Raw genomic sequence first — 10,938 nt, 5'->3', positions numbered from 1 at the left:
GCTTTAGCGATTTCGGAATCAAATTCAATGATACCCGTTTTATCCTCTTCCAAGGTTTTTCTCCTCATGTTGTAGATAACATAAGTTTTCTCAACAACGAGGGAAGTCTCTTGGTGCTTGAAATTTTCTTTAAAATGGTTAAACTTGGCAGAAAGGTTTTCCCAAGAGGATCTAATGGCGTTGAGGCTAACGTTGAGTTCGCGGATAGTAGAGATAAAAATTTTATTATGCTCAATGGTCTCCTTATACTTCTCCTCCAATTGGGAATATTTCACCCTCGCATCAACAACCTTTTCAGTTTTGGAGTTCAAGGCTGCCTCTAAGTTGGTCAATCTCTCAGCGGAGGCAGCCTCGCGATCGGATGCAGCAAGAACGACACTATAGACTTCAGCCAATTTGGCCTTGGCCTCTTCAAATTGAACCCCCAGCGGGGCAATCTCCTGGCTAAGGGTTTCCACTTCTTGTTCATTTTGCTGCAAACGAGTAACCAACAAAATAGCCTTAGCAGCTTTGGCTTCCAATTCTGAGAGGCGAACAATAGTTTGGTCCCGCTCGGCCAAAAGTTGATCCCGTTTGGAGGTAAGTTCTTCTTTTTCCCGAATCAACCTCTGGAGTCCCTCGGAAGCAAGAAAATTGGCCTGTAAAACAAGAAAGTCAAACTCAGGATATTTATTCAATCAAATACATGAGACATGACAAATGAAATGAAGAATGTACCGTTGTGGCGTTGTACATGACATTCTTCAACAAGCACTCTCCCGAGAGAGCATGTATCTTTTCCCAATCATTTTTTGAAGCCAAAGGCTTCAGATAGTTAGCAAGTTCCACCAGTCGGTATAGCAAATTGCATCCGGTGGAGACCAAAAGAGTAACGCTCCTCCTCCTTTGCAGATCTTTTGAGGGGTAGTATAATTTTGCCCCAAATTCCCATGAATTGGGGATTGGGGGAGAGGAACATCCTCATCTCGGACAGATACGACTGGTGGAGATGATGTAGCAGTTACTAGTGGAAGAGTTGGTGAAGTGGAGATGAAGTTGGTGGTGTTGAAGGGTGAGAAACAGTTGCAGCAAACACAGTGCTGGTTGTTGGTTGCTCATCAACCAAAGACGGCAGGGACCTGGTACTCAGCCCCACAGTACCCGGCTAAGCGACTGGGATCCAAAAACGGGAGTTGGCATCTTCTATGTAGAGAAGCTCCCTCCTTGCTAGATTCTCCATCATTGTCAATCATCACGGTATCTATGGCCGGCCAGGGCTGAGGGCTCGTCAATACGACTTTCGGAGACAACTCGGGAGCAGCATTCTTCGCCCTCTTATTCTTTTCCCCGGCCGCGCATGAACGCCTTCTTTTTGGTTGCTTGTTCTCCGGCCGGGGACTCCAAGAAGAAGCACTTGCACCAGAAGCAGGCCCGTAGATGCCTGTCTGTGAAAACACTTCCTGCAGCAGCCTCGCCGTATCAGCAAGATCAGCCAAAACGTCTTCCTCGGGGACGCCAACTAAGCCCTGGGGTAGACCTATATTCAGCAAGAGAGAAGAAACAGACAAGTTTCTCATAAGAAAGGATAAGGAAAAGATGAGTTCAACTTACCATGATTTTGGGTCTTCCACCCATATTTCAGGGATAAAGCTATCCATGAGCGGGTTTCGGGAGCAGTAACGTCCAAAATTTTATAAACCCATTGGTCCAAGCCCTCAACCCTAGGGGGAACCCAACGAGTCGCTGAGGCAGGTAAAGGAAGAAAAATAAGTAATGACGAGGAATGGTCTTTAAAAGTAGAAGCAAATTGTATACTTACGAGTGCGGTTGCACAATTTCGGGAAGGAAGGAGCCGAGGACGGGATGATGTCACTGGTGGCAACTGAAGCAAACCGTTCTATCCACCCACGATCATTATCATCATCCATGCTGGATAGAAGTGCATGGTGGCCTCGCTTGCTGAAGTTAATCATCCCCCCGACAGAAGATCTTGGGTGAATAAAGGTACATCACGTGAGCTAGGGATAGCTCCTCTCTCGTTTCTTGGCACAGGCACCGAAGACAAGCGATTGTTCTCCACATAGAGGGACTCACCTGCGCCAAACATACCTGGTAGCGAAGTCAAAACTCCACAATAACAGAGTCAAGCTCTTCACTCAAAGAAAACATCCCCAAAGTGAAGGGATACGTATAGAAGTAAACCTTTCTTGGGTAAAGTTACCCGCTCCGCCAGATCAGGAGCAATAATGTCTAAATCCTGGCAACGACAATCTTTCTTCACAGTATGAATGCTGGAAGGACAGATGAAAGAAGGATATCTGCTAACAGCCCATGTACGAGGGTTAACAGAAGGAAATTTCTCTTCGAAGTCTTTTGTTGTAACAAGACTTCTATGGATGATGGTGCTCACTATAGGAGGAGCGACTTTATTGGCTTTGTTTTTATTCTTTGAGGAACTGATATTTTTTTTTGAAGAAGCCATTATATGTTATAGAAGAAAGAAAAGATTTTCTCATATGAGGAGAAAGGTTGAAGAACAAAGTACAAATTGAATGAAGAGAGTTTAGAGAATTATGGGGAGTGAATAAAAGAGATTGATGCGTATAAGTAACGGTTTAGGCGGCTAAATTCGTAGCCATAATTACCTCGATAACCGGCAGGTTATCCTGAATATTGGGATGACGTGTGTTCGGGGCATTAAATGTGGAGAGATGTGCGTCTAATCAACCGTCAGAAACTTTTCAGAGGGGGTTAGAGAAATTTTCGCCAAAAAGAATATTTCTACCAACTTTTCGGTAACACAAAGTTATGTCATCGGAAAGTAGGGGGACTATCTGTATAGGGTAAAATATGCTATGTTAAGTAATTGCATAAGAGGGTGACACGTGGAACCAAAAGCAGAGGATAGCTAAAACCGAAGATAACTATTCCATTTATTATTGAAAAGAATGATGTTCATGAAGATGCAATAAATGCCTGCCACCCGATAACATTTAATGGAGAATATTATACAGCATTTAGTACACTGCCTGTTACAAAGAATTTGTCATTCATGCTCACCGTTACTCATTCTTCAATGGTCGTCATAATTGACATTAAAGAAGCGCATGATCCTAGGACCTTGTTCCATAGGTGCATCTAAAAATAGTGAGCTTATTATCATTGTAAATGATACAAATTTTCTGGCAAACTTACGTTATAATCTTTTCAAAGCTTTATACAATTTTACCTTCTTACTTTTTAATTTCATTATTGTTGTGCCCGGAAGCCTTGTTCCCGGAACTACTGTTTCTGCTATTTTATATTCATCTCAAGGCTAAATTTTGCATATTTTTTCAATTCTTGTATTATTTCAGGATTGAATTAATTCACTTGTCTAGAAACCATATATAAATTCAACTGCATCGTTTTACGGCTAAACACATATCATTAAAGATAAAATGAGAATTTTAGAGTTTATAATTATTTCTAAATACAGAAAGTTATATCCTTTTTAGGGTAACTAAAAACGAAAGTATGTAACATAAATTAGGATAAAAAGAGTAATAATTGTATGAAATATCAGGAGGTTAATTGGACTTAGGAATTCGAAAGGTTAGATGCTATGTAATCTCTGATCTCCTATTCTTGTTCGGAACGGAACTGATAATGTATTGATGACATACACGTTATACTGGCATTATGTTTATTGAAAATGAAATTAACAATCAAACAAAGGACAAATTTTACTAAATTTTGTAGTGGGATTATTTCATTTAATCTGTTCAACCACCCGAACCCTGGTTAGACATCAAACGCTTAAAAGTGGGCGAGGAATTGGGAAGATCAAATCATGACGAACGCAAACGGAATGACTAGCAATACAGTGGAATATTCTCTTTTTTTTTCCCCCTCAACAGTGGCATGTTTAGGTTGAGACTTGATAACAAATTAACAATAATAACATAGAAAGGCAGAGACACAATGCAAAATAGCAAAAACACCTTCTAAGGGATTGGTTGGTTCGCAAAAATTATAATGCCGGAATTGTTAGTGCTATTGGTACATTATTGCCCTTTATAATTTTAAAATTAAGAAAATGATATTTTTAGATCGTTTATGTGTAAAAGACAGATCTCTTACGTATAAATTTTTTTTTTTATATGTACGAAAAAAGGTAGAGTCATAAAACTAAAAATAAGTTTCAATTATTATGAAGTTTATAAAGAGTAACAAAATCAATTGATTGTAAGTGTTATACGATGATTCATAATAATATATCATTTTATTGGACGATTAATAATAAATAGAATATTACACGCCTACACGGATTAGTCACTTTAAAAAATTATCTTTATTTTTAAATAGCTTAATCCTTGCATTGTTAGATACGTACTTAACATTTCGCATAAAATAATAAATATACTTTCGTATGACTTAATATGATCAGTGACGAAATTACGAAGTTTTTCAAAGATATTCAAAATTGAAAGAAATGAAAAAAAAATTCCGATAAAGGGTGTCTAATTTGTGTTATATATTTTATCGATATATACAATATAATTTTTCGATGAATAGTGACCAACTTCGTTCCTAAATATGACTATATTTTAATACTGTTATACGGTAATTTTATTATCTTATAATAAAATTAGCTGTTCAAATACCATCATGAATAAAATATACGTACAAATGCATATAAATGCATACATACAATGAGAGAAGGGTGACAAGAAAAAGTAAGGAGAGAAAGAGACAGAGAAAGAGATGGAGCTCTGACCCAATCTGTCGGTCGTCCTCTCGATTTCTGTCCCAAGAAAAAGGTACGCGGCAAACGAGGATCCTCTTTTTGCCCTTTCTTTTTCAAATTCAAAAGCTTATGGACCCATTGGGTCATAGCCCCTCATACTAATCCACTATACATTTTGTCTTGGAGTATGTAAATTGCTTGGTTTTATTTATGTTTTCTCAACTATCGAGCAACTCATAACTCAACTACTCCTCTGACTTACTTGTATGGCCTCATTAAATTCTAGATGTACCAAGTCTTCCCCCTGTATCTATCCTTTCATAATATATTCACATGTGTATAGTACTATTAGGATTTAGGACACCTAATTTTCTCATTATACATATGTCACTTTAGTAAAAAAAAAGAAATCTAATATCATAAGTGGGGTATTTAAAGGATAATATGTAGACAAACTTTATTATATCTTGTGCAGGTAAAAAAACTATTTATCGTAGACGTTCGGCTAAGGCAAGCATAATCACAATAATAAAAAAGAAAATAAAACAGTAACAACAACAAAACAATAATAAAATCGAAGTAGAAACAACATAATCAGGTAGATATCTAAGAAAAAGAAAATACGAGAATAGTACTAAAACTATTATTTCCTCCATTTCAATTTATATGAACCTATTTGATAGAGCATGAAGTTTAAAAAAAAAGAGAAGATTTTTGAACTTGTAATACATGAGACATATATATTTTATGTAATTTTAAATCATTGAATAAAGGTAAATTATGACGCACTTATCACCATCCTACAATATACTTTGTTACACTATCATCATCCTCTAAAATGGAGTGTTTTAGAGCCCGTTTGGACATAAAATTTGATGGAAGTTTTTTCCAAAAAAATTTTACTTTTTTTCGAAATCAGCATTTGTTCATGCATTTTGGAAATTTTCGAAAATTTAAAAAATTCCAAAAAGCTGTTTTTTAAAATTTTCACTCAAATCACTCACAAAACTTCAAAAACAACTCATACTAAAATTTATATCTAAACACAACTATGAATTTCAAATACCATTTTCACTTAAAAAAAAATTTCATCATTTTTTCGAATTTTACAATTCTTATGTCCAAACGCCTACTTAGTCTTAGCTGACGAAGTAAAACAAAATCAAAAAATGGTTGGCTACTTGTAGCTGCACCTGCATTCTTTGATTCATAAGCTATTATCACGACCATAGTAAAACACCGTTTTTAGTGATTGTCAGTGTGTTATTTATTGTATGTTTTTTTTACCACTGGGTGACACAATCATATCTGTCATAATATAAAATCTAATTGCGTGCTTTCTTGTTCATTTTACTGCAATTAATCTTAGAATGTCTTTTACTGACTGCATTGATTTTGTTCATTTACTCTGGTCATGAGCACTGATTATGTGTACGAGGTCATTAGCTTTACGTTTGAATCCCATCCAATGGTTGTCAACAAGTTTGAATTTTATTAGGTTTTTTCATGCTAGTTTAGCTTTTATCCCGTGATTATATTAAAACAATTACTATAGACCACTTAGAAGATAAATTTAGGTAATCATCAGTAATAAGTGAGATTAATAAATAAATAAAAATTAAAATTCTTTGTTATTGTACACATTGATAGCTTAAAAATGTTTTTACAATAGTACTGTAAGTTACTACCTCCATTCCATTTAAATGGTTATTACCAAACAAATTTAGTTTAAAAAAAAACACTCATTTGTTATTTTTCTATTAAGAAAAGAATGACATATTTTTGTGTTTGAAAATAATTTAATGTCAAACTTTTAATTTTATTCTTTTTATCATTAAGAGAAACTTTTATAGTCACACAAATATTATGATCACACAAAAATTTTAAGACTACAAGTTTCGAAAGTCTTCCTTTTTTTTCTTAAAATCTATGCCGAGTCAAACTAGCTCATATAAATTGATACGAAGGAATTTTTCTAGGCCAAGAGTCTGAATAGTGATAAAAGACGATTTAATTAATAACTCTTACAACTAATATTACATTAAATAGTTTGCTGAATTACTGATAGTTTTCTTATTGATTTATAAGGGTTTTGGTAGGATGAATAAGATCGTTTCGTTCTTAATAAGTGATTTCGGATTCGAGCCCTTGAAAAAATCCTACTATGAAATCATTCCTCTTTTAATGAATATTATGCCGTGCAAATCCAAATAAATATACGAATACAGAATATCACGGGAGAAATCAAAAATAATACCTATAGTAATTTTCTTATTGAGAAAGGAGGCGAGAAGTAGAGGGGTGGGTGGGGGGAGGGGGTTCGTGGTCATTTCTTGAAGTCCAGCTGATAGGGTCAGAGTCTACCCGTAGCTTTTGTCCTGTTCACGTTTGGCCTTCAACTCTTCAACTCCTTTTTACCCTCGTTATAATCCCCCCAAACAACAAATCATTCTCTTCATCATCTCTCTCTCTCTCTCTCTCTCTCTCTCTCTCTCTCTCTCTCTCTCTCTCTCTCTCTTAATTTCCTTCTCCTCCCCCTAGAAGAAAGGCGAAAGTCTTGGGGGATAAAAGGATAAGAGAGGGACAGAGAGAAAACTACACCAATAATTTTTTTTAAAAAAACTCCTAATAATCAAGAAAGGGAGCTTTTCTATTGTGGGGAATGTTGTCTGGCTCGAGGAATTTTTAATCTTGATCAAATTCTTTACACAGATCTATTATTATATATGTTCTATAATTTCTTTTAGATCTTATGTAGATCTATAAATGTTTGTTGTTAGATCTATGAATTTTGATCATATTTTTTTGCTTCGTCGGACCAGGCTTCATTCCCCTCAAAGATTGCTGCCATATATTAGTATCGCGATTAAGATCTTTTTTGGTATACAAATAAGGTGAGGCCCATGTTGAATTTCTTTTTAGTTTTCTGTTTATTTTATTTGTTTATCAGTTATAAGTGCTATATTCAACATTTGGGACAAATTTGTACTTGTTTATTAACCTAGTTTGGTATGTCCGTTATATATCTGCAGATTGGTGTAATGATAAGGATCTTGACTTTAGTCTTGAGTTCTGATTCTCATTTTCATCATTACATCCTTTTTACATACTCTTTGTTTCATAACCTTAGGTTTCTTTTGTCAGTAAATAAGACATATACACTGTTTTTCATCATTGTGTTATGATTGTAGTCAAGATGGCTTTTTTTGGTCTCTTTCTGCAAAATTTTCAGATCTGTTTTCTGGCTTTCAACTTTGCTCAAAACCCTTTCTTCTTTTAATTTTCTGCACAAAGGCGCGCACACACTCTCTCACTCTCTCTCTCTCTCTCTCTCACACACACGCACACCAGATTGGGGTTTATGTTATCGAGATGCTATCTTTATAACCTTTTTATCTAACTTGTTTTACAGTGCAATGTCTGAGTATTTATTTAGATCTCACGGTACTATTTTGATAATTTCAAGATTTGTTGTATTACCTATATGACCATAAGTTTTTATTTTATTCCTCAAGTTTACATTCTTTTACTGTATGGCCAGACTAATGAGTTTTGTTTGTGTACTGTTGGTGTAAAGTCTATGTGCATTGGCTTTAAGTTTAGGCTTGTTCTTAAACCTTATGAAACAGACTCTCATATAAGTGGTGCATTTTGCAGTTTTATCGTCAACTTGAAGGCACATGTAACAACTGATTGCTCTATTGGTTAATCTTATATTCATTCACAGTTAATCCTTTACACTATCAGTAAAATTTTGCTTGTTTTTAAAATGCTACTTGTCTTATTTTGCAGGTTCTTAATACCACTGACTATGAGTAGCTTTAAATACAAAATATATTATACTTTCAATGCGAAGAAGTTAACCCTGAGAACACTACTTCTAGCGGTTGTATATGGAAAAGTATTTGCTACTGCATTTTTGTTGCTATGGTGCAGTACTGTTGAGTATTTAGTGATTGTTATTTTTTTGGTATGCAAACAGGACTAGGTTTAATTATTCTTATAGCTCTTAGGTTTAAGTTGAGAAAACAAGAGAGGAAAGTCATTAATGAATACAATGAAAAACATCTGACTGGAAATGAAGTAAATGAATGATATAAAAAGGTGAGGTAGACATCCTGCTGAGAAAAAAGATAGGCTATGTAAACCTATAGGACAGGTAACAACAATTAAGTGTAGGCTTTCGACTGCCTCCTACATTTTAAGAAAAAACAAAACAAAGTTCATTAAGAATCTAGAAAACCTACATTTCTGAAGTAGTAATAACTTAGTCACATTTAAATTATTAATGATGAATCTTTCAAGAAATTATGCAATCATCTTTTTATTGGTGTTTATCACAATATTTGAATGAAAGTGCATTGCCGTTTCTTCATGCTCTTTCAGCAACAGCAAAAGGTAGTGTTGGGCTTTGAACTGATAAAAAAGGCAGTTCGTTTGCACGAAATATCCGCGTTCATGCAGTATTCAGGGAAAAGTCGTATCCTAACGTCCTAAGGGGTGTGATGTAGGCGATATCAGTGGCTGATCAAGAAATTGTTAGAAAATGACTTATAAGGGAAAGACTTGGTGATTTTGAATCTTTTTGACTTTGCAAGCTTGAAAGTGGGAACGTTAGCTTTTGTGTTACTAATTTTTTACACACATACACACTCGCAAAGAAAGTTAGCTCGATTTTGATGCATGAATTGTCCATTCGTTGACTATTTACTACATTGTCCGTAGTATTAAAGAAAAGCTTTGAGAGTATAACACATAAACTATGCCTGTACCCATTAGTTGCAGCATAAAGGATACTGATCTATCAATCCACTGGGGAAAATCACGAGGTAAGGTGAGATGGCACAACGGCAGCGAGACGAGGAAAGGCACATAATTAGAAGGGTCTGTTTCTTTGTTTATTTATGAGCTAATTGATTTTAAGTTCTGTTTTTGTTTATTCAATATTATGCAACTTTTATTATTACCACAAAATGTGGTATCATAAAGAACACCGAATATGGGTGTGTTAGCCTTGAATTTGGATAAGATAGAAAAAAGTTTTTCTCTTCTATTTATTAAAAGTGAGTTTTTTATACCACATTTAAGATTTACTCATTATGCAACTTTTTCATTACAAAAATAAAGTCAAACACAGTAGAGACCGTCTTGGTTTTCAAAGAAATTGTTACGACTCAAAATTCCAACCGCGGAATCGTGATGGGGCCTAACACTGAATGCCAGGCCACCAACACAACAAATAATACAAAATAAAGAAATGCAATTAATATCTGATAAGTGATCAATAACATAACATAAACCACCCCAAGGTCCGGTGTAACAAATACATGAGCGTCTAGATCCAGCTAAATACAAGGTTTGAAAGAAATACATCACTGTCCGGGATAAATTGAGACAATACCAGAAATAAGAAAATGACTTGAGAGCCTGCGAACGAAATATAGCTCTACCTCGAATCACTGACTAGTAGCTGCTAAGTACCTTTTGGGACTCCGCTGGTACCAATGTCAAAATCTGCATGTGATGACCCGATATGTCATTTATAGGTGTACCCTTCATTTCCGTATTTCGAGATCCCGAATAGCTCCGTTTAGCTTTTTTTGATTTGCGTACGCAGTCTGTGTCCTTTTTCCGGAAGAGTTTTATGAGAAAATTGATGAAAATGTGAAATCGTACCTTAAAACACATTTGAGTTGACTACGGTCAATGTTTTGTGTAAACGGGCTCGGATCAGTATTTTAACGATCCCTGTGGGTCTGTATCGTGATTTGGGACTTGGGCGTATGCCCAGAATCGAATTTGAAAGTCCCTAACTTGATTTAATATAATTTGTTGAAAACTAGCAATTTAAAGGTTTAAAATATTTTTAAGTTTAACCGTAAGTTGATCTTGTTGCTACCGGGTTCGGATTTCAGTTCCGGAACTTGATATGAGTTTATTACAATATTTATGACTTTTCTACAAAATTTAATGCAAAACGGAGTTGAGTTGACGTGATTCGAATGTCCGGTTGAGAAATTGCATGTTCTTAAGCTTCATTGAAAATTTCATTCGTTTTGGTGTCCGAATTGTAGTTCTAGGTGTTATTTTGGTATTTTGATCGCGTGAGCGAGTTCGTATGATATTTTTACACTTGTGTGTATGTTTGATTTAGAGCGCGAGGGGCTCGGTTGAGTTTCGGATAGGTTACAGAGTGATTTTGGACTTAGAAGAATAGCTGATGCCTTTAC

The 10,938-nt window shown here is 35.3% G+C and overlaps 1 long non-coding RNA gene across 1 annotated transcript; it reads left to right on the top strand.

Moving 5' to 3' along the window:
- Positions 1-7,144: 7,144 nt before the first annotated feature.
- LOC107829297 (uncharacterized) lies at positions 7,145-9,788 on the top strand. The gene is made up of 2 exons (XR_001657885.2): positions 7,145-7,602; positions 8,501-9,788. It is a non-coding gene; the product is annotated as an uncharacterized LOC107829297 (long non-coding RNA).
- Positions 9,789-10,938: the final 1,150 nt, after the last annotated feature.

This window comes from Nicotiana tabacum, chromosome 23, assembly GCF_000715075.1.
Source record: "Nicotiana tabacum cultivar K326 chromosome 23, ASM71507v2, whole genome shotgun sequence".
Taxonomy (NCBI): Eukaryota; Viridiplantae; Streptophyta; class Magnoliopsida; order Solanales; family Solanaceae; genus Nicotiana; species Nicotiana tabacum.
This window is presented reverse-complemented; position numbering and strand designations above follow the sequence as displayed.